Source organism: Myotis lucifugus, unplaced genomic scaffold (genome assembly GCF_000147115.1).
Source record: "Myotis lucifugus unplaced genomic scaffold, Myoluc2.0 scaffold_6, whole genome shotgun sequence".
NCBI lineage: Eukaryota > Metazoa > Chordata > Mammalia > Chiroptera > Vespertilionidae > Myotis > Myotis lucifugus.
In genome coordinates, this window is record NW_005871054.1 from 6,163,868 (window position 1) to 6,189,506 (window position 25,639).

Sequence of the window (25,639 nt, forward strand, 5' to 3'; positions counted from 1 at the left end):
TTTCCCTACTTCACAGCTTCCTATTTTTTCATCTTCTTGTGCTCAGAAACCTTCCCTTTTGGTTGAAACCAGTATATCAATTTTGCGTTCAGAAAAATAAAGCATTGGAGAGGTTGTATGGAGCAGTGGTTAAGAATGCGGAGTTTGAAGAGAGACAGTTTGGGATTAAATCCTGACTGTTACTTAGCAGCTAGGTAAATTCATTAACCTCTCTGTCTTAGTTTACTCTTCAGTTCTGTAAACTGGCCAGCTCATTGGAGTTTGTGATGATTAAACAATAAATCCATTTGAGGGCCAATCATATAATAAGTATTCGATGAATGTTAGCCATTATCATTATATTCATCTTTTACAGATTGCTATAATATTAACTTTTGTTAAATTTATGAGGGACATGTGGACATTAAATCTTATCTGTAATGAGGTCATGTGATGTTTATTCAAGCATTAGGAAGTCAGAGTATTTTAGAAAATTGTCAGGTTCCTGCTATTTGACATATCTTTAATGAGGTGACATAACTATGTATCTCATTTAATTCTCATAGGATCAAGAGGAATCACTAAAGTGATTTTTGCATATTTTCAAAGCAGACATTAACTCTATTAATTTTAGGTCATAGTCACTGGGGAAGACCCTCAATATAGGATTTGAATTGGTTAGCATTTATATTCCTCTAGGTTACTTTCACCATAATTACTATCTATAGATTTTTAAAGCTACTCCCCTTAACCCTTCATTTTGTAAGTGACTTCCTGCTGTTCTGGACTCAGGAGTGTTTAAGTTCCACATTTAAATGGTGCACCATTTATTTGTGACAAATGCCATATGTCTAGAATTCGTGTGCCTGTTGAAGAGAGGCCTTGTAGGACCTGACAGGTGGCATGTCTGCATATGGGTTGTTCTGGCATGATCATTCATAATGATTCTCAAAGGGAGTATGAGTAATTTACCTATCAAAGGTCCTTCTTATTAGGGAAGAAGCTCACCAATATTAAATGTTGGATCAGGCAATGTTTTCAGGGGCCATATCTCAATTTTAAATGCAAACAACTTAAATATCTGTTTTGGTTGACAGTGTCACCTTTCATATTTGAAGATGATATGGCTGACTCAGATTCACATCTCATTCAATCTTCATTATAGCCCTGAGTCGATTATTAGGGTCCACATATTATTATGACTCATGTACTCTCCACCATGCCTCATATTCAGTCTCACATTATCCCACTTTGCCTCAAATATGACTCTCCCCTCAGATATTAATTTATAAAACACCAATTGTAAGAAAATATTTATATATATTTACATTTATATTCCTCTTGGTTACATAAATATATATAACATATAATATAACATATATAATATAATATAATATAATATAATATAATATAATATAATACTTACATATATGTATATCCTATATAATAAAAGCCTAATATGCTAAGTGTCCAGTTGTCTGGTCAGCCGTTCAACCAATCAAAGCGATATGCTAAGGCCACTCAACCGCTCACTATGATGTGCACTGACCACCAGGGGGCAGACAGTCGACCGGTCAACCAGTTGCTATTATGTGCACTGACCACCAAGGTGCAGATGCTCCGACCGGTAGGTTAGCTTACTGCTGGGATCCACCCAATTGGGACTGAGCAAGACAGGCCAGACATACCCGGAGCGCTACTGTGGTCCCTCAGCCTGTACTGTGCCCTCTCGCAATCTGGGACCCCTCGGGAGATGTCGGAGAGCCAGTTTCAGCCGATCCAGCAGGCGAGGCCAAGGGACCCCACTGGTGCACGAATTCGTGCACCAGGCTTCTAGTATATATATAAAATCAAGTAAGAGGGAGATGTTTTGTGGTGGGGAAGTACTTGCATGTGGCCCTGCTTTGTCATAGAGTACAGCGTATCTAGTCAAGTGAGGTTGGCTCCATAGACCAGCTTTGTTTAAGGGTCTAGCTCAGTATTTTCCAGAGTGTATTCTGGAGAACAAAACTAGTTTTGTTGCTGTTGTTTTAACTGCCAGACTTCTCAGAAAGTTTATTTTTACTAACATATATATATTTGTGAGTCTTCAGGGGAAAGACATAATTTTCAACATTGCCCAAATTTATTTAATCACAGAATATCTTTTTTCACAAAAACACAAAATAACTTATGGAACTAAGGCTTTATACAATGTACTCCTGGAGAAAACTACTATTAAATTAGGAGGGAGGAAGATAGAGCCTCAGTGAGGCCTAAATATTATATTTCATTGATTATGAAAGTGAGGATAAACATCACTTCACCCACTGTAGTTACTTTGGTAAAATAATGCTAACTAGCAACACAGCTGTTTTTTAGTGTTTGAGTTTTATTCACTTTTACCGTGATGTTATGGAGCCAAGGCCAGTAACTACCATGACTTCCTTACTTCTGAATTGCTATTATTTTTTATTTGATCTTCCAATCCATTTTCCTTCTTTTGTCCAACTTCTTGCTTTGCTCCTGATCTGGCAAGATGGGGAAGGTTAGCTCTTGTAGACACATCCCTGTCTCAGCCATGCATTCTGGCTACTCCTGCTCACTTCCTTCCACAATGCCCCCAACCCCATACACATCAAATTTCAGCATTTAGCTCTTTGGCTGTTTATCTCCAGTTCTATCACTTTAATCCACTCACTTTACTCCCACTTCCTTCAGATCAAATGACCAAATATAGTGGTAAGTTATTTTTCTTTACAATGTAGAGAGATCTTTTATTGTTAGTGTTTAAAAATTCACCTTCAACTCTTTTTTTTTGTTTTCATGTAAATTTTGAGTTTCCTAGTTTCATTTAACTGCAGAGAATTAAATATAGAGAAAGAGTAGAAAAAGGCCTTTAAATAACTGTCTATGTTTCCTTGTTTAGCATATCTAAAGTCTATCCTTCCTTAATAAAGCTCTAAAATGGTTGGTTAAGTTGAGGGACAGGAACACAGGGGTATTGTGAGGTGAGGGCAGTGAGAGTAAAATGAGAGGTGTGCCACAGGTGGCTCCTACTGGCTCATCAGAGTCAGTGGATAGATTGCCATGAATTGTGAAAACTGGTTGTTAAATAGAGTCTTATTAAAACTTAAATTATATAAATTAATGATTAAATAAATTATATTAAAAGCAAAGGTAATAAATACTTAAAACTCACCACTTTCTAATTATTTTACTACATGTTATTATTATCATATGATCAAGGTTACTTATGACTGTTTTCTTGGTGGAAATATATAGAATAATGCACTATTTTGCATCTCCTCCCAATATCATGGTCAGTTTAGTGGCTTGAAATTAGCTATGTGGGAGTACTCATATCACAGAGACAAAAAATGTTACACATCAAGGCTCAATTTGTTGTTTTATTGATCATCTAAACCAGAAATTGGCAAACTTTTTCTGCACCTGTGACCTGTGTATCAAACTATTTACCAGTGTGGAGTCCTCCCAGATTTAGTCCAGGAACCCAAGTTTGCTGATCTCTAGTCTAAAGTTATGAAAATAATGCTGAAATGTTTATAATGATTTCAAAATTAAAAGTATGTTATACCTGCACCTATTACTTTGTGAGTCATACATAAAATATTTCAGCATTCGAAAACTATTATGCCATTTGGCAAAAAAAAAAAAAAGCCACTCACATCACTGATGAGCAAGTGACATTCTTATACACATTCTTTGTTTCACTTTCATGTCACTCCGTAATGTAAATGAAAATATCATCCAACATTTGGGTCAGAACTACACTTGTTTGTCAATTACAATAACAGATTGGCTATGGATACCAGAATTTGGCAAAAATTGACCAGAACATTCTGTGAGAATCATCTGGTTATATGAAATTGTGTGTTATATTATTTTTATTATTTGTAAATTGTGCACTACACATTCTTTATCTTGATAAAGGATTTTATGTATCGGAAGGTATATATGCATATTTTTTTCCTGAAGAGTTTTTGTTAAACATTTATCAGTTCACCATTGAGGAAAAAAGAAATCACATGTGGGAGCAATGGGCAGTCGCCATGGAAAAGGAATAAGGTAGGCCAACCTCTAGAGCCCTCAGAAGGAAAAGGAAGAAGGTGCTTAGGAGAACATGGTTTTTCTTAAACAAGGACTCTGGATCCCCTTCTAGATTAAGGAGGGGTGTGGGACCATTTTGTTCTTAGCAGGCCAAGGTGAATTTTTTGTTGTTACTTCAGATAATGAAAGCACCAAATGCAACACTTGGCCTTGAGGTAACTTGTCCCAGAGTTCTCAACTTAGTTTCAATATGAAAAAATACTCTAAGCATCTAACAGACAACTTATGTGTTTTGGGGTAACATATCTATCATAAAATATTCTGGATTTTAAATGATTTAAGCAAACTCTTATACACAGCATGCATTAGAGATTGCACTTTTTCTTTTGTGATGATTGTCTTCACTGCTGACTTCTTTTTCAGAACTCTACTTATTAGGACATCAATTTCTCTTCACAGCTTCAATTAAAGTACTGTATGACCATTTATCAACATTGCATTACACAGCAACCCTGGGATTTCTGCATGTTGATGATCCATGGTGCATAGTACTTGGATTCACAAATTTAATCCTAGGCCAACTTCCTTGTCTCTGACCAATTTTGCATAATGATGTTCAGGATTGTGTGAGCTCAGGCAGTGCCAATATATATTATCATTTAAACCCTGAATATAGAGAATTATTCTTATTGCCTCAAAAATGTTATCTATCCTCAAATCAAATACCAATGATTTTTCATTTTTATTGGATTGCTGTTTGGATTATTCATCCTCCATCTTTTTTTTTTTCCAATCTCACTCAAAGTTCCCCTCTCCTATAAAGATTATTCAGAATTGACTATGCTACTATTCAACTATCCATCACAATTGCTGGGTGCTTTTGCAGTACCTGATTAGTATCACTTGAAAAACAGAGCCTACATATTTGCCCCTCTTCCCCTCCTGAATAATAGCACCTCCAGTTTCAGAAGGAACCATTTGAAATTATCTGTGCACAGTTTTTCACCTAGAGTGTTGTTGCTCGGAGGTGGCAATGGCAGCAGTCTAGCTCCCTAGAGACTTGGTAAGAGCAGTTTAAAAAGTGTGAATGGTGGTTGCTTCAGGTAAATAAAATGAAGGGCACTTTCCATAGTGTTGTTTATAATAAAAATTAAAATGTTCTGTACTAAATGGCTAGTTCAGTAAAAAACAGTACATATAAATGAAACATTGAGCAATAAAATAAATTTAAATAAAATGTAAGAAAAAGGCAAAGATATATTTAGTGAAACATAATGGAGTTAAGTTATATAGACACACTGATATTATTTACATATATACTAGAGGCCCGGTGCATGAAATACGTGCATGGGGGGGTGGTTGTGTGTCCCTCAGCCCAGCCTGCACCCTCTCTAATCTGGGATCCCTTAAGGCAGTGGTCAGCAAACCGCGGCTTGCGAGTGTGGCTCTTCCACAAAATACCATGTGCGGGCACGCACGTACAGTGCGATTAAAACTTCGTGGCCCATGTGCAGGAGTCAGTTTTCGGCCTGGGCGAGTCTATTTTGAAGAAGTGGCGTTAGAAGAAGTGGGGGGTGTCAGTCAGTCGGGCGACGGGAGACGCGGCGCAGGCGGGCCCCAGGATACACAGCGCAAGGGAGGCATCCGCGATTCATGCACGAGTTGAGTGAGCCAGTCAGTCAGCAGTCTCATGTGCAGTGGTTAGTGCTAGTCGCATCCGCAAATTGCGCATGGGTGACAAAAGTACCTACTCGAAGCATAAAGTTACCTGTATTTTTCCAACCAACTGCAAATCCTACAGGTATTTTTGTCATCAATTTAAGAATTCTAATTCTTTTGTGTTGGTGGCTTTATTATTATAAAATGAAACATTTTTTTAGGTGCCCTGTTTGAGATGGCTACAAAGAAGAAGCAAAGAAACATGGAAGACGAAAACCGTGAATTTAAAGTTGAATGTACCTACCTATATAGTTTAAGTTTAAAAAATTTGGCTCTCAAAAGAAATTTCAATCGTGGTACTGTTGATATTTGGCTCTGTTGACTAATGAGTTTGCTGACCACTGCCTTAAGGGATGTCCGACTGCCCGTTATCGGGCCTAAACAGGCAGCCGGACATCCCTCTCATAATCCAGGACTGCTGGCTCCCAACTGCTCACCTGCCTGCCTGCCTGATTGCCCCTAACTGCTTCTGCTTGCCAGCCTGATCACCCCCTAACCACTCCCCTGCCAGCCCAATTGCCCCTAACTGCCCTCCCCTGCTGGCCTGGTCACCTCTAACTGCCCTCCCCTGTCGGCCTGGTCAACCCTAACTGCCCTTCCCTGCTGGCCTGGTCCCCCCAAACTGCCCTCCCCTGTTGGTCTGGTCGCCCACAACTGCCCTCCCCTGCTGGCCATCTTGTGTCCACATGGGGGCGGCCATCTTGTGTGTTAGAGTGATGGTCAATTTGCATATTACCTCTTTATTAGATAGGATGTTATGTCTGAATAAAAAGATTAAAAAACACATTGAATAATAATTTTCGAGTGGTAGGATTATGGGAGATTTTAATTTTTTCTTTGGTCTTTCCTATAGTTTTCAGCTTTCTATATGGGTCATGTTTATTTTTGTAGTCAGAATTTAAAATGTCATTACTACAATAAAAAGAAATTGCCAAAACCAAATAACAGCCTGCTCCCTGGCAGACCCCTCATTTGCTGAAAAGAAGAGGAAGTCTGATTAAACTGATCGAATCTCTTTATGTGCTTTTATGGAACCATGAATTCTTTACAAGACAGAAAGGCATTTGTTCTGAGTCTTGAGGAAACAGAAATAAAAAAGAGGAAGGAGGCAAAGATCATAAAATATTGACAAGGCAAATGCCATTGCATTGATTGAGCCATAACTGCATTTCAGTAGTAAAATAGCTAGGAAAATGTGGGAACTTTTATGATCAACATGAGCCATACTCATACAGTCTAACATTCTGATTAAAAGTTGGAAAAGAAAAGGGCACAGTCCATCACCGACCATAACCAAATCTTTCCAGTGGCTTCAGGAAAAGAACTGGCATCCAGAGTCATATTTTCTTTCTCTTGAACTTGCTGTTTCTTTTCCTATTTCTCCCTCATGAGTCCTACTCTATCCTCCACTTATTTGTGCTCAATCTGACAAATTGGTTTTATGCTGTGTCCACATCACCAAGTGTAATCCCTCCTCATTGTTCACATCCTTCAACATAGTAAAAGCATAATTAAGCCATAAGAAAAGGAAATGTCTCTCTTACAGAGGAGATCCCAACATCTCATAGCATAATCTGTGCTCACCATGATATTAGAAAACCTCTTCAGAATAGAGATGAGGGTGGAGAGGGATGAAGGGGATAAAAGGAAGAGAGCTCTATTTTGCCACCTGATAGAAATGGGAAGAACACAGGGGGCCACAAAAGAATGGACATCTCGCTGTTTTGCATTTGGAAAAGTGGAGATCTGAACCGTGGTAGAAGGATTACTTCATGAAAAGGGAGGTGTGAGTGGATGACATTTGCTATCCTTTCCTTCTCATCCCAGGCTCCTCTAACCTTGACTTAACCCTTTATGGGGACCTAAAAAACGTTCCTCCTGAGAACATTTTTTTCGAGTATTTGCTAATTCTTCTTAAAAAAAAATATTTTATCCTGCCATGGCCAGGTGGCTCTGTTGGTTGGTGTTTTCCTGTACACCAAAAGGTTGTGGTTCAGTTCCCAGTCAGGGTACATACCTAGGTTGCAGGTTCAATCCCTGGTCAGGGCGAATATGATTGATGTTTCTCTCTTCCATCAATGTTCCTCTCTCTTTCTTTCCCTTCCTATCTCTCCAAAGTCAATAAAACCATATCCTTGGTGAGGATTACATTTTCTTAAAAATGTATCTTGTCCTGTCTTGGTGAGCAAGCTATGCATTTATTTCTCAAAGATCGTCTCTATAAGAAGCATTTGATATTATTAAGAATTCATTGTTGGACTCCTGTTTTTAGAAAGTTATGATTTTTATTGATTTTACTGCTGCAGCTGGATTGATTTTAAAAATTAGAATGTCTTCTGGTTAATGCAAAGGCTAATGATGACTAAATCGAATGATGTTTTAGCAAATGTTCCTATACACCTATTACATCTCTAAGGTTAAAGGTGAGTGATGTGATAGTAAATAGTAAAGGCGGGCTGTCTGTCCTCTTCATCCACATTCCATTATTATATTTTAAAAGCCATATAAGCCAGAACCGGTCTGGCTCAGTGGATAGAGCGTCGGCCTGCGGACTCAAGGGTCCCAGGTTCGATTCTGGTCAAGGGCATGTACCTTGGTTGCGGGCACATCCCCAGTGGGGGTCGTGCAGGAGGCGCCTGATCGATGTTTCTCTCTCATCGATGTTTCTAGCTCTCTATCCCTCACCTTTCCTCTCTGTAAAAAATCAATAAAATATATAAAAAAAAAAAATAAAAGCCATATAAAAAATAAAGACAATCTCTGAGAGAATATATAAGGAGACCATTCTCTCTGGTCTTAGTTGCTGCTAATTTAAACTTAAAACTTTGCTTGCCTACAGTCTAGCAAAAATAGTAATCTCATTTCCAGCCCAGCTCACAATGAGTGTTGGGAAGTTGAACATGTCTCCCTTGCAACTCCCATCAGGATTTTGGGAGGGTGTGGACCATCTTCTGCTTTAAAGGATGACGTGAACTCTGAGATTAGCATTGACCTTTAGATACCTTCATGACGCAGATGAACAATGGGTCAGGATGGTAAGTTTTATACTCACTGGTCATAGAAATTTGAATGATGATTTATTTCAACTGAGATGGATAATAAAAAGCTATTCTCTTTTTGGTTAGTCACACTCCTTCCATTATTACCAACTTTCAGACTAAAACAATTTGTGATTTTCATCCAATGTGCTGATTTTTATGTCATATATTATGCAACAGCAATTTTTAGGCTTAGCTATTGGTTTTTATTCTCATCCTCTATCCCTTTTTTTGTCTAAAAACCAGCTTTTGTCTTTAAATTTTGTTTTTTATCCACATGCCTTCCTCTCTCTGAATTTTTTCTTGCAGGTTGACCACTTAGTTGTTTGTTTTTTCCATAAAATGTCTAAGTAAATATTCTTAGTTCTAGGCATCCTTATGCATATTTTTATTTTGTTCTCACACTTGTATACTAGTTTTAAATTGTTTTCCTCAGACCCTTGAAAATAAGATTCCATAGTTTTCTGGAGACTAGTGTTACTGATAAAAATGATCATGTCAATTTGATCCTCATATATAAAGAGATAAGTTTTTATTTTTTTAGGGGAGCTTTGACTTTTTCCCTTCTATTTAGATTTTTGAAACTTCACCACCATATGCCTTAGTGCAGGTTTGTTTTGCACTGATGCTATATACAAATTTCAGACTTGGGTTTTTATTCATACATAGGATTTGACTTTATTGTTTGTTATTGTTTCCATTCCATTTCCTCTGTATATTCATTCTGAAACTCATAATTGAAACCACTGAACCAAACCTCTCTTTGTCTCAGTTTTTCTCTCATATTTATCCTCCTACAGGCCTTCCTCAATTTTCCATGGGGAAGGATGTGGTGCAGGTGTCAGTGAGTCCTTGGGATTGACTTCTCATATATATATTGATTGATTGATTTCAGAGAGGCAGGGGGAGGAAGAGAGAGATAGAAACATCAATGATGAGAGAGAATCATTGATCAGCTGCCTCCTGCATACCCCACACTGGGAATCAAGCCCACAACCCGAGCATGTTCTCTGACTGGGAATCAAACCGTGACCTCCTTGTTCATGGGTCGATGCTCAGCCACTGAGCAACACTGGCTGGGCTGATTTTTCTTCTCAGTGTGAGAGCTCTTGGTCCCGCCAAGAAGCTGTAAGCCACCTGGGATGGCTGTGGTGCCTGGGCCTTCTCCCATGTCGGGACTGGTATTTCACAGAATACCAGTCCTTCATGACTTTCTGTCTTTCAGAGACCGCTCTCCTCTCTCAGCTCCCCCTACCCCCAAACACCCCATCATCAGAAGAGCTACAGGCTTTCAAGCAGCAATTCTCAGGGCATCCATCGGGGGGCAGCAGACACTGCTGCCATCCCCTGGGCTTGGAACTCAGCAGTTCTGAATGCAGTTCATCTTGTTATCATGCCGGCCTCATGGATTTGTGGACTCAGAGCTTGGAATTTCTCAAATGCTTCATTGAACCTCGGATGTTTAGGCCTATTTTTTTCTCTCTGCTTGATTCCAGGGCCCATGCTCTAAACCAGGTACTGGCAAATTAAGGTCTGTACGTTACATTTGACCAGCTGCCTGTTTTTGTTTTTACTTTTTTAACTGCCCATGAACTAAGAATAGATTTTACATTTTTAAATTGATTACCTTTAAATCGTTATGTGAGTACCTACATGATATCCTCAATTTTAATTCTTGGCCCTACAAAGCCCAAAACATTTACTATCTAGCCCTTTAAAAAAAAAAGTGTGCCAACTTCATCGAGTCTAACCACCAGGCTGTAATTCACACACTTCTGCATTTTATTATAAGTTGCAATTAGTTGGGCATAGCTCTCTGTTAGCAGTTGAGACATGTAGTGGGAAATGCTGCATTAGGATACACCACTGAGTCTAGAGAACAAACACAGGCAATTTATAACTTTTATTGCTTCTTCTTCCCATTTGTTCCTCCCTCATAAATAAGGTCTTAATAGGCTGTGTGGGCTTTTTTTAACTATTAGCATGAATTGATGAAATGTCTCCTTCTCTCTTCACCCCTTTCTAAGTGTGCTCAGTTTTCCTAAGGAAACAGTGAAAGGATTGCACAGAGATAGGAAATCTGAAAACAAATCAAGAATTCTGCGTCAGGACTCAGCAATTCTCCTGGGGGCAGAGGCCCTGAACAGTAGGACATATCTAGCCCAGAGTATAGTGCAGGCCTTCTCTCTGGGCATTACTTTGCAGATTGGTATCGTCATACCAACGCCCACATCACGGGCAACGCCCACATCACGGGCATAGGAGTGTTTGCTAATCATGCAGTTAGGGCAGAGGAATTGGTTTATAAATAATATTTTAACGTATCACAGATCATATTTCCATGGAAAGCTGATAGCTATTTGATATTGGCAAGTCTGATTAAATAAGTTTGAAAAATTCTTGGTTAAAAAAATTCACTATTGCCGAAACCGGTTTGGCTCAGTGGATAGAGCGTCGGCCTGCGGACTGAAAGGTCCCAGGTTCGATTCCGGTCAAGGGCATGTACCTGGGTTGCGGGCACATCCCCAGTAGGAGATGTGCAGGAGGCAGCTGATTGATGTTTCTCTCTCATCGATGTTTCTAACTCTCTATCTCTCTCCCTTCCTCTCTGTAAAAAATCAATAAAATATATTTAAAAAAAATTCACTATTATTTTTTACTCAGAAATTTTCCTAGAGCTCATAATATGCTAATATCTATTATCCATCCCTAAGTGGAGTATGCAGCACACAGTGTTTTCTAAAGTTAACTAGATGATGAACTTGGTTTTTTGGGTTTTGCTTTGTTGTTTTTTGTTTTTTGGTTTGTGCATTTGGTTAAATGATTTGTGCTCCAGGGAACACAGTTTGGGAAACATTGGGGAACATAATCTATTGCTCTTCTCCACTAGAAGCTTCTTCTGCCCAGTGGATCATAGTAGTTGATTAGAGTCAGCACATCATTTCTCCTGGATATTGTAGAACAATATTTATAAATCCCCATTCTGCCATTCCTTTTTTCTATTTTTGATTCCATGCAAATGACCAGCCTTCTGTGTGCATTTGACATACTGTCATTCTTGTCCATTCCAATATACTTTTATAATCACAAAATATTCAAGTTGACAAATCATTGCTCATTGCTTTTCTTCTCAGTTTAACTGTGTCATGCACACTCAGGAGTTACCTTAATCGAGTCATCCTGGTCTCACTAAATCACAATGTAATATAGTGTCAGTTAGCTCTTACCATGCTGGTGAGTTTCTGCTAACTTAGATCTAAGAGGCATTCAATAAACTGGTAGTTAGGTTGGGAGGTTTATAACACCTTGCAGGTAGGTGTACAATCTTTTGGTAACTGACCACATTGTTCATCTACAACATTAAGTGTCACCTAATATCAAATGACAGCGCTTATTTTTGAAGTTCTATTTTACATTCTGCCCAGGATTCTGCTCATTGTCTGAAATGAATTTTGATGGTTTTGTTTTTTTAAAAACAACCTTCCGATATAGAAAGTTACTGAATTCTCTAAATAAAGATTAGTCTCACCTGCCCCAACGACCTTTAGCCACCTTGTCCCCTCCTCTTTGTGGAAGAAATCGGCATTCCCAGTTTACAGCAGGGCTTCAAAAACGATAGCAATTTCCTTGTGCACATCAATTTCTCCGTGCGGATGGGCAGTCTGTCTCTATAATCAGATCTGTCAGCTCTTTGCAAAAGAACTGGAAAGTGGTCTTAATCATGTGGAAATGTAATAGCGACTTGTCACTCCCTCTTGGTGGCACTGGCCCAGCTGTCAGCGTGGTGTCCTGTGTCCCTGTGTCGTGGTGCTGCAGTGGGCTGGGTCCCTGCCTGAAGAGAAGCTGTTGCATTGGGCCACTTTGCCCGCGCTTACAGAATTCATGTTCTACCCAGGGCTGTCCCTCTCCTGACTGACTTTTAGAAAATGAGGTTGCCAAGCCCTGGTTGTTTTAGTGTGTCAGTAACTAGTGCAATTCTGGCATCAGAATTCATACAATGAAAACCAATTAATGAAGGCAACCCAAGATTGGTAATATATCCATTATGATTTTTCTCATACTTGAAAAATGTGGTACCCTGTTTTACTGATTTGTCTCCTAAGACTCTGTCTATCATTCTACTAGAGATTGTACCAAATGACAAAACTAAGATTTCTTTTTTTACAAGAAATTCAAAATGTATCCCAGGCAGTCATTCTCTCAAACATTAGATGCCAGCTAATTGATTTTTAATTTTTTTACTTTTCAGCTTCATTACACTTTATACCTCAGTGTATTTTTGTACCTTCTCACATTTTGTAGAGACAAGATATCAGATTTTAGCTTTTAGTAGAACTCTTCAGTATATCAATTCTTGTTAACACAGCTGTTAAATATTGAGATTATGCTGCATGTAAAATGGAATGGATTTTCAAAGTAAATTAAATCCCTGAATGAATGTGGGTGTATCTTTCCACATGAAGGAAGAAATGTTAAGAGAGTTGCACATATAAGCAGATCTTGTGGAAATAAACTGAATTGTCTATGGAGCAGTCATAGTGCAATGCGGTAATCCTATCTTTCTCAAGTGCCTTAAAAAGTAAAGTTCAAACATGAAAGACAAAAATCTAGATTTTGAAAATATAATGGTTTTGTCTGACAGTCAGTTGTCTTTGTTTTAAAGTGCATCTATGTTGGTCTAGAGTCGAATGCAGCCAGAGTAGTCCTCATTCATTCTTCCAAACAGGAGAGAAAAATTAGGTTGAAGTAAGTAATGTCTAAAAATCAATTATTACACTTTAATTAACTGGCTGTGGCTATAATTTATGGATTGACAGGATTCACATACAACTTTTACAATAGGAATATAATATTCTTCTATTAAACCCATATTGTTTATTGCACTCCTAAAGAAAAAGGTAGCCCTAACCGGTTTGGCTCAGTGGATAGAGCATCGGCCTGGGGACTGAAGGGTCCCAGGTTCGAGTCTGGTAAAGGGTATGTACCTTGATTGCAGGCACATCCTCAGTAGTGGGTGTGCAGGAGGCAGCTGATTGATGTTTCTCTCTCATCGATGTTTCTAACTCTCTATCCCTCTCCCTTCCTCTCTGTAAAAAATCAATAAAATATATTTTAAAAATAAAGAAAGAAAAAGGTAGGTTTTAAACTCATATCTCCTAGTTCTCCCCTGTTTACCCAATTTTCTTTTCTTTGAAGAGAAAACAGAATGTAAGAAAAAAAACCTTAAGCAATGTGAAAGAATAGAATACCTCTCCCAATTTTCAATTTCAGTTTGGAGAAAAACATCATATATAATTCATATTCTCATCAAATCATATTGCACCAAAAAAACTTTATGAAGCATCTTTATTTTCACATATTTCTTAATACTATGAAAATACTCATGAAAATATTTTGTCGTGTGTGCTTGGGGCAGTATTCGGTAATTCAGGGGAGTGAGACAGTGGAATAGAAGGCACAGGGAGGGTTATCTGGTATTTGAGATATAAAACTTACTAGGGTAAAAATACTTGGAAAGCCTTCAATCCTTTCACAGGGGGAAACCTATAGGGCATATTATTTTGTGTTATTCAAAACACAAATGAATATAATTAAAATTGAGGACTTGAGGTGGAGTGATCAGAGCCAGGGGAGGTAAGACCATTAAAGAGATAAATTTGCTAATGAAAAGAAAAATAGGAAGGTGGGTACATCAGATCTGTCAGCTCTTTGCAAAAGAACTGGAAAGTGGTCTTATTCCAGTCAGAGGAATGGCCTAGAGGAGGTGTTGACAAATTATGACTTATGGGCTAAATCTGGAAAGTGGACAATATTTGTATGACCACAGTGAGGGATAGTTTTTACTTTCTAAAGCTTTGTTTTAAAAATACAAAAAGGAATATAAGATAGAGAATATATGGCCCAGAGCCCAAAATATATTATCTGACCTTTTACCGAACAAGTGATTTGTCCCTTGGTCTTGAGCCATGGTTGGCAAACTGTGGCTTGTGAGCCACATGCGGCTCTTTGGCCCCTTGAGTGTGGTTCTTCCTAAGCCTTAGGACTACCCTAATTAAGTTAATAACAATGTACCTACCTATATAGTTTAAGTTTAAAAAATTTGGCTCTTTAAAGAAATTTCAATCATTGTACTGTTGATATTTGGCTCTGTTGACTAATGAGTTTGCTGACCACTGGTCTAGAGTAACCATCTTCAAACTTTCTGTGTCAATGAAAATGTTTCATGTATATATTTTCTTAAATATATTTTTATTGATTTCTGAGAGGAAGGAAGAAGGGGAGAGAGAGATAGAAACATCAATGATGAGAGAGAATCACCTATCAGCTGCTTCCTAAATGCCCCACACTGGGGATCAAGCCCACAAGCTTGACCTGGAATGGAACTGTGACCTCCTAGTTCATAGATCGATGCACAACCACTGAGCCATGCCATCTGGGCAATTACTGAGCACTTAAAAATGTGGTTCGTGTGACTGAAGAACTGAATTCTTAATTTCATTCAATTCACTACAAGTGAGCTGGTGGTTACCATTTAGGACAGCACAATTCTAGCCAACTGTGAAGGTATGGGCCATTTTACATAAAAGCAAAGGTTCCAGACTAATTCTTATTCCATACTCTAGTTCAGCTGTTCTATTGATGTTAGCTCTGAAGCAAGCTGGGAGTAACAGGACACCAAACTGAGAGTGAGGGGTATTATTCAGAAGCTTGCAAAGTCTTAGCAGGAGGAAGTGGCAGGAAGACAATTTCTGGAGAGTTTCTGTACCAGGAGCACAGTCTAAGATCTAACTGTGATGGCCAGAATCCTTTTGTTTCCAAAACATATGCTAAGAGTACAGAATTAAAGATCTGATCTGGAGGAATGGAAAACAGGTCAGTGTTTAGACTACAGCATAGAGACACTGCAGTGTCAGACAAAGGGTGAATCATGAGGAGGAATCTGTTGGTAACAGAAGAAGGCCACAAACTTGATTCAAATGTTCAAAAATAGGATTGGCGGGAAAAGGGTGGACAAATAGACCTTTCAAAGGAACTGCTCCTTCTTTCTGGAGCACCAGCGTTCTGATGGGAGGAGGTGTTATGCAATGGATAAATGTTGGTGCCCAAGAAACTCTGGCACAGGATACCCACATGGATTTTAGAGGTGGGTAGGAGCAGGGAGTACCTTGACCGTCTGCCCCATTCCTTCATGGAGCAAGGGTAGCGTGGCCAGGTAAAATGCAGTATACTCAGTTGAATTTGAACTTTACATAAATAACAAATACTGTTAAAATGTAAGTATAGCTAAAATATTATGAGGGACATACTTATATTAAAGGAAAATTTGTTGTTTATCCCAAATTCAAATTTAAATAGGCACCCTATATTTTTCTTTGCTAACTCTAGCAACGCTAGGTAAGGGCTATGGACACTGGCTGCTGACCTTCTTAATGGTTCCATGGAAGAGTAGGAGTTTATCAGATGCTCCCTCCAAATGTCTAGAATCAGGCTGGGGTTGACACTTATTAGACATATGCTTTTAGCCACATTACTTAAACTCCCTTAGCCTTCTGTTCTTGTTAGTGTAGAGCAAAGAAATTCACCCAGTGAGAGTTATGTCTCTCCTTCCATGAATAACAAAATGTTAGAAGTACATGGGGCATTACTTATCTTCTGTCTAATGCTCTCCTTTTTAGAGGAAGCAGACCTTAAAAGATGAGGTGACTTTTCCAAGAACCCAGGTTTCTACCTGTGATGACATGACTATTCCTAGAATCTGGGTATCTTGCCTCTCTGTTCGATGTTTTTATTCTCTATGCTCTACTATCTTCTTTTATCTTCAAACAACACAGGAAATAATGTATATTAACATGCTTTGTAAATTTTAATATGTGAAATATAAATGTGTAGGATGTTGTTCCTAGACTGATATCAGAGCATAGAAATCACCTCCCTAATTATGCTCATTTGAAATCCTCCTTCTGGCAAAATGTTTAAGTATCAGCACATCGGGAGTCCAAAGTATTAATCTTCTTGGATTATTTTTGAAAAGCAAAACTGTTAAAATAAGAACACAGTGATCAAAACAAGTTACCAATTCTAGATATTTTAAAATCGGGCCCCATGAGAAACCAGCCCAAACTAGTTGACAAAGGAAATATCCTTAGGTGCACACAAACCAGCTTTTTGCATTCCGTTGTTGACAACTCAGGCTAGACGTACAACTTGTATATTGCTGTCTACCTTGCAGGAGACAGCTTGTTATTGCAAGGCATGTCACATCCCCGCCAACGTTTATAGCTGCTCTGCCACGGCGGCAGTGACAGGCTGGCAAGGTTGCTGCTCTTTTGTACCATCACAGTGGACTATACCCTCTCTTTCCTATAATTGACTCATTGTGGCTCAATTAAGAGTTTGAGAAATTTTAATATTACATCTAGATGCATTCCTACTGAATGGTACAACTGGTTCGTTGCCTTTGAATATGTTTGAGATTTCCTCTTCGTTGGGGGTTGGTTTTATTTTTATATTGCTAAATGTGTTACACATGCAAATGAAATTTTGCCTGAGGAATTTAGAATGGAAATATTTTAAGATATGTAAAGCTTTTAATCCAAGAAATTATTTTGGAAATAAAAGGATCTTCCCTCCTGTGTGCTTATTATTTGCTAAAAAACTCTAAATGCCTCACATAAATGCCATGAATTTATTCACAAAGACTTAACACCATCCAAAAGATTCTTAATTTCTTATAAAACTTCTCTTAAGATCAATTTCCTTGTTGTTCTCTCTAATGAAACATTTTATATTTTCACAGAAGTCTAGAGTCTACAGTTTCCATCTGTCTTGCATTTTGACTGATAAGGGTTTACTTTTCTGAACTTAAGAACCTTGTTAGAAAGAGGCTCCTAGAATTCTGAGCTGTACTGATGACATTTGGAATATACCCCTTGCATCCTACTGGTGGCAGGGCAAAGTCTTTAAGCAGAACTGCCTCGTCTATTATTTTTTATTAATCTATTACAGTCAGTTTTCCTGTGGAGTGTGTTTTGTTCCTTAGAGGACATATGGGTGTTTAAACACACCAGGTAAAGAACCACATACACATCACTAGGCTTCAATCTGCTATAGAAACAACTCGGGGCTATGTCACTTTGGGTTTATGGCTATGATTTGACTTTCAAAATAACCTATTGTAATCTAATCATTTTATTGAGCAACATTATTTGAATTGATGAAATACTTGCTTACTTGATTGGTTAAACCAGTGCTTTAAGCCTGATAACTTTGGAGCTCTATAACATTAGAGTTGGTGGGCTAGGGTTAAGATTAGCATTATTAGTGCTTGGGAAACTTGCAAAAGCACACAGATTAGAACTTTGTTTGGAAGGGGTAAGATCTTACTCATCCTTTAAGTAGAATGTCATGGGACTTTTGTTTTGGTATTCTTATGATTTACCCCTCTCTTCTCCTTCCCTACCCCCAAATACATTTTGACCACTCTTCTTAACTGGATCAGTGCAAGATCCCTCTAAATTTCCTATCTCCATTCAGGGTCTATACCCGTAAAATCAATTAAGTGCCCCTTCTCATGTCTCTGAATAAGGTAAGGGGTATGTGTTCTTATGATTGATTCTTTCAAGTAATGATAAGCATTCATCCCAAACTTTTTTCAGAAGCAAATGAACTAAAAGTAGCTTATAATCAGAAAGCACTTGACAGGAACTCCTGAAGAATTCCTGAGTTTCATGGAGTACTGATTTTTACATTGTTTTCCACAAACTGCCATAGAAGGGCTCTTTGAAAGCTGATAGGACCTTGTTTGGTGTTTTATTCAAAGCTAGCTCTGTCCTCAGGAGGGACTGGGGTTCCACAGACAGAAAAGGAATCACTTCTAGTGCCAAGGTTGCAAACTCTGCAGTAGATGATTGAGGTATTGCAGACACTGTGTCTTTCTTTTGTAGATAAAGAAACTAAGAATTAGTGTTATTTAATGTAAAGCTCTTAAGAGGAGTGGAAAATGCTGTTATATAATGATGACTAATGCAATGCAAAAGGATTATTTTGGCATAATGATGATGTTTTTTTCCTTGCAGTTTTGTAACAGTTTCCTAGCTATTAAATTACTATGTCAGCGAAGTTGTATTTGATTTGACTTTCAAAATAACTTAAAATAGTTCATTGTTTTTTGCTCCATTTTCAAATGAAACCTTTAATTTCTAGGTCTTCAATGAAAGTGATTTCACCCACTGTTAGTTATTTGCAATGTACCACAATCTATCCAGTCACCCAAGAGAATCCTGAAGTCAGACTCATCTACTCCAACTTTCTCACTATCAAATTACTACCCAAATCTGTGGATCTCCTCTGGGATTTCCCTTGCATCTGTCCCCTTCCCTTTATCAACACTGCAACCACACCCTGCAGGCCCCAATCTTCTCTGGGCTGGATAGCACAACAGGCCCCACACTATCTTCTGGTCTTGGATCTTCCCACAATCCTATTTATTCTTTTCATTGCAACCATGGCATTTTTCCAAATGAAAATGTGAGCACTTCACTCCTCCCCATACAAACTTCCCTGTTGCCCTGTAGCCTTCAGTCTTAAATCTAAGCTCCTCAGAATGTCATGCAAGGCTCCTCACATTCAGTAGCTCCCCTCTCCAGCTGCATCTTTCATTCTTTATCCCCTCATACGTTCAAATGGAGAATTTTTGAACAATTTATAGTTTCAAGATTCTCTCCTGTTTCTGTGCTTTTTCTCAAGCTGTTTCCTCTTCCTAAAACATTTTCCCCCAGCTACTTGGTCTCATACCCCTTGACCTTGCTAACTTCTTTTCATTTTTCAAAGCCCTCCCAAGCAAGAGATGAATCACTCCTCTGGGAAGAGATGAAAATTGCTCCCTTTTCTGTCTTGTGGCCTTTTACTCGGTGCTCTGGAGTCAGGTCACCTAGGATCAAATCCTAACATCATCTTTTACTAGCTATATTGCCTTAGATAAGTTATTTTCTTTCCCTGTGCCTCAGCTGAGGCTTTGTATTTAAAGTAAGGATGCTTTCATCATTGAGTATTATTAGGATACAATAAAAAAATAGGACTTTGAGGGCAAACACAGCATTTTACTTATCTATCCTCAGAAGTTGCTCTAAAACCAGGAACATAGTAAACAGTAGGTGTGAAGTGCTTAAAAAGAACAGAATGCTATGTAAGTCTGTGGCAATATTATTCCACCATGAGAAAGCACAAGGGGAATTCAAAATTAGAGATGACTCGAGGAGAGTTAACATCAGTATTGGTTTAAATTTTAAGATGTACCTTGTTTAGGCTAATATCAAACTATGATTCAACTTGGGACTTAAGTGACCCTAATGTTAGAAAACAGTGTTCTGATGGGTAATAGTAAAAAAATAAAATCCATAATTTACATTTTCTATTGACTAACACAAAGTTCATCAATTTTCACAAGACATCCAACTGGTGAATATGAAGGCCCCACTGCACCCCTAAATGCCTGACCCCCTACATTCCTTTTGCCAGGGCCACATTCCTGTGCCAGTCTTGCTTGGCACTCCGAGCTGTTGTACTAATATACCTCGATTCACATGTGTTAACGGACTTTTCGAGACTGAAGATTGTCAGAGACTATGAGATTAAAAATAAAATCATACTCTACTTAAGATGAAGCTCCCTATCAATTCATTAAGGGAGGCAGGGAGATTGGCTATATGCAGCAGCTCTAAAAATAGTTCTTGAATTATTCACATAACAGATTGAATTTGGTGGGATTATTTGATTTTTATGAAAATCAAAGGCAATGACTTTTAAATAGTAATAATAACATTGATAACAATAGCAATAAAAATAAGAGGAAAAACATCCTGACAGTGTTTTAATAGCCTATGCATTTTTTAACTCCAAGAAAATCTAGTGATATACCTGTAATTTTATATTAAATTGCAAAGAAAAGAAAAACCCTGAAAATTTGTTATTGGCCTGAGGCACATTCGTGCATTTCAAGCTGTTTTGGATTTTGCCTCAAGGAGAGAGATTATATAATTTGGGATGTGAAAGGTTGTCCAGTGCATTTGCTGTGACAGGATTGCACAGACGAGCACTAATCTGGCCAATAGGAAATTTTGCAGAGCGAACCTTGTTTTACAATCAATTGCTACAATTTTCTGGCTTGGCAATGCTACGAAGTTCCAATATTAATGTGAGGCAAATGATATGAGTAGATGAGAGAGAGAGAGAGAGAGAGAGAGAGAGAGAGAGAGAGAGACTCCTGTTGACAGTAAGTAAAGACAACATATGATATTGGGTGCTCACATACCACATGGATGATTAATCTTTAAGCTCATTTCATGTCAAAAAACAGAGCCAAGAGGGAACAGTCCCTTCCAAATGCAGTCACACAGAAGCCAACAATTCAATGCAATATTATCTCATTAAGCAAAGCTGTTTCCTCTGATCAATGTTCTTGAATAAAATAAAATGATGTTCAATTAAAAAAAAAATAAGCTGGTAAAATTCAAGAAAGCTGTTGGCATACATTCAGCCTACACCATACCATTGCTTCCTCAGCATGAGCTGTTTTCAGGAAAAATAGCAATGACACTAATTAATACTCATTACTCATTATGCTTTATTCTTTGAATTTTTTTGGCCTTACCAATATGTACTGTTCAAGTTAAATACTTGCTTCAGGACTAGAGAAATTTTTCAGCTCAACCCTAACATGCTATTTTCCTATCAATGTAAGAAGGAAAAGGAAGAAAAAAATGGGATGTACTTAAGCCTCAGGGCATAAACTTCTTAAAGATTTAGTGTTTTGTTATGGGATTTATTTCAACATATTTTCTATATTGTATAGTTATTATAAATAGGCAACACTGAAGTTATTATTGCTACTATTCTTATTATTGGTACTATCTTTGGTATTGTTCTGTTACTATATTGGTACTATTCTCAGTATTTTTAATATATGGTGCCCTCTGTGTGTAAAAACCATCATTGACTCTTCATTGCCCACTGTGTTAAGAATAAGATTTTCTATTTAGGGAATTGAATTTTCACAAATAATTCAGTCCAATCCTCCCTCGCCAGCCTCTTCTCATATTATTCCTTTGTCAGATTCCCACTAACTGCACCAATCAAATTACATTCTAAGTGTCTCAGTTTATGGGCCATTCTTTACTTATGCTTGGCCCTTCCATTTTCAGTTTCTTTGACCTGCCAAACTCCTTATGTATAAATAATTTCTTCAACTTTGCAATCCATATAGAATATTATACTTTTGTTAATAGTATGCTTTCATAAAATATATACTTGTGTCTGCTTACTGTCCAACACAATTTGTCATATTAGACTTGAAATATTTGGCAAATCCAAGCATCTAATGGGTTAAAAACATTTTATACCCTTTATAATGAGAAGTATGTGTATCAATTAATGCATTTTCATGGTTTTGATATATTTGCATAATGTAAATACTTACATATGGTTATAGCAGCCATGTTTTTCTGGTATATACCTAAGAGCATTCTCCTGGAACCTGCATATTTGAAGTCTCTCTAAATTTTGTAACTGATATTCTGATTTACTTTAATATTTTATCATGGTTTCCAGCATACACCTAATAAGGACTGCTGAATCAAAATTGATCACCTGACAGCCATAGTGAGGGCTTGGGATTGGGTGGGAAATTTTGTCCCAGCAACTGCTAGTCAGTTATACAAGTGGCAATTCCAATCTCTATCAGACTATAAACATGGCTTTTTCTCCATATCTGGTCTAGGTTGAAACTATGACAACTTTCACAGACAGGAGTTTAATGGTAAGGACTTGTAATTTTGTTATCTTAGCATTTAGTGTTAGTTTCTTTTTCCCTCAGGTCTTTACCACAATATACGACAAGTTTGTTGTATCTTGTGAGATCCTCCTTGTGTTCTGTGAGATCCTCCTTAACTTAAACACTGTTCAACACCTAACTCTTAATTTTGCCTTCTATGGTAAGTGAATACAATGCACTCTATTCCTAACACAATCAGTACAATTCTGTTTAAATAGAATTAGTCACTGCGCCTTTGTTTACATAATGCAGAGTCCCTATTAAAGTAAACTCTTGTGGCCCCACTGGTTTGGCTCAGTGGATAGAGCATCAACCCGGGGACTGAAGGGTCCTAGGTTCAATTCTGGTCAAGGGCATGTACCTCGGTTGCAGGATCCTAGTCCAGGTTGGGGCACATGCAGGAGGCAGCCAATCAATGTGTCTCTCTCACATTGATGTTTCTCTCTCTCCCTCTCTCCCTCTCTGCCCCTCTCTCTTCCACTCTCTAAAAATCATTGGAAAAATATCCTCAGGTGAGGATTAACAATAACAACAACAAAGTAAACCCTTGTGTATCTAAGGGTGTATGACACTGAACTGCAAATACTGTATGTATGTTACAAATATTCATACACATAATATCCTGGCAGAAAAGTCTGATTCACATACCAGATTCTGTTGAGAAACTTCAATGGATGAGGAGAGTTAAGGGGCAGGAGTTTATAAATATTGATTCTTCCAGAGAGACACATAACAATGATATACCTTGACTGATGGTATAGAAATAGGTATAACAGAAATTGTACTCTTTTCTTATTATTCTTCTTTTCCTCCAAACACTCAGAGAAATAAATAACCATTATGTTGAAAACTAGCAAACACAGCCTGTGTTCCTGAGGTATCATTGCCATTTTATGATTGAACTTGGGCTATTTTTCATGTAAATATTCCTAAAATGGAGCTCTATATGGAGTAACACCTCCAAGATGGCTGAGCAGCATTTAGTACATTTCCTCTCTGAGACACAGAAAGGAGTTCTGTTTGGAACCATTTATTTCCACATGACTGGTTTACGTATTTGAGCATTAGGACCTTATTGCTCTCTGAGAAAGAAATTACTCTGAAGATAAATAAGATGAATCAGTATGAGATGGTTTCAATGGAATAAGCAAGGGAATAGCCTTTATTATTAGTATTTATTCAGAAAGCCATTTGGAGTTTTATAGCCAACTTCTGCCATAACCTTCAAAAAAAAAAAAAAAGAGGAAAAAAGAGGAATTATGGGATAGAGTACTTCCCTACAGAAAGACTGTCTATTTTTTTGGGGATTCTAACCCTCAAAATGAGTTCTCTCCAGTACAGTCCAGCAGCTTCCAGGATATCTCTAACTAACAATGTTCTGATGGCAGTTTACATTTATCAACAATTGCAATGAGAACCCAAGATTGAGAAAAGCATAAAACTAGGGATGTAATACTTCTTGTGATTGCTAGATTAATCCATAACATGAGAGATCATGTCTTCATGACTTTTCTTCTCAAACTCATGCATGTTTTAGGAAAAAAAATTAATAAAACAAAATAAATAAAGATCATGGGAGTTGGAAAAGTTCTTCAGAATAGGAATCAATTATGTTATGATTATGGAGGTAAAAGGTGTAGGGGGTGCTGCATTAACACACATGGAACCAGTTGTTATGTCCAAGCACATCCCAATAAGTTAAGGGTTATATTAAACAAAGTTTGATACTAGGAGCAAATCAGCCCCTTGGCAGAACCTCACAGTATTTGAGCACAGAAAAGAATCTTGTTCTCAGCTTTGCTGCCCCAGAATTATTTTTTCTTCCAGGGCACACAGTTTGGCCATTTTTAGAGAAACTGATAGAGGCTAAACAAAGTTAGAGGGAACTAATATGTAAACTAGTCCAATCTAAGGATTTACAAAAGTATCACTTCTCATAGAATTGATATTTGTTTGCTCTATAAGACAATCTCTACATATTGGGGTATTTGGGAGGCAAACTCAATAGTCAGAAGTTGGTTGTGGAGATTGTCATTAGAGGTCATTTGTCTTAAGAGCTGTTTTCATTCATTTGATAAAAACAATCATGACAACAAAATCTGATAAAAACTATTGCCATCCTAATATATAAAAACCTTGGGTCCACCAGGACCAGAGGCTTGACCAACCGGAAGTCAGTCCTACAGTCAGCGCTGGGTTGTGGTGGTGACCCAGCACTGACTGCTGCGGCTGCAGGTGCAGTGACCTAGCACTGACTGCTGAGGGGGCTGCGAATCAGGCCCGGAGAGAGGCCTGAAGAGAGAAGCAGGATCTGATCCATAGCCTATGTGGCAGCTGTTGATCAGCACTTGCCTCTCTCTTTCTCTCCCTGCTGGGCCAGCAGCCACACCTTCATTTCTCTCCAGGCCTCCACCAAGCTGCCGATCAGCCCCACCTTTCTGATCAGGCCCCGTTGATAGGCCCAGAGGCGCTGACTGGAATAGACACTGACCAATTAGAACCAAATCTGGGTGAAGTGTGAGGAGCCAATGGCTGCCTAGGAGGCAGAGCTTTTGACACTGACTGGCATAGAAACTGACCAATCAGAACTAAATTGGCCGGCAAAGGAGGGCATTTGGGGGCGAAATCAGGCCTGCAGGGGAGGGCAGTTAGGGTTTATCAGGCAGGCAGAGGCAGTTAGGGGTGATCAGTCTGGCAGGGAAGGGCAGTTGGGAGCAACCAGGCCAACAGGGAAGGGCAGTTGGGGACAAAATAAGGCCAGCAGAGGAGGGCAGTTGGAGGCAAGATCAGCCCGGCAGGGGAGGGCAGTTAGGGGTGATCAGCCCGGCAGGGGAGGGCAGTTAGGGGTGATCAGGCAGGCAGAGGAAGAGGCAGTTGGGGGAAAGATCAGGCTGGCAGGGGAGGGCTGTTGGGGGCGAAATCAGGCCAACAGGGAGGGCAGTTTGGGGCAAGATCAGGCCAACAGGGGAGGGCTATTGGGGACAAGATCAGGCCAGCAGGGGAGGGCAGTTGAGGGCAACCAGGC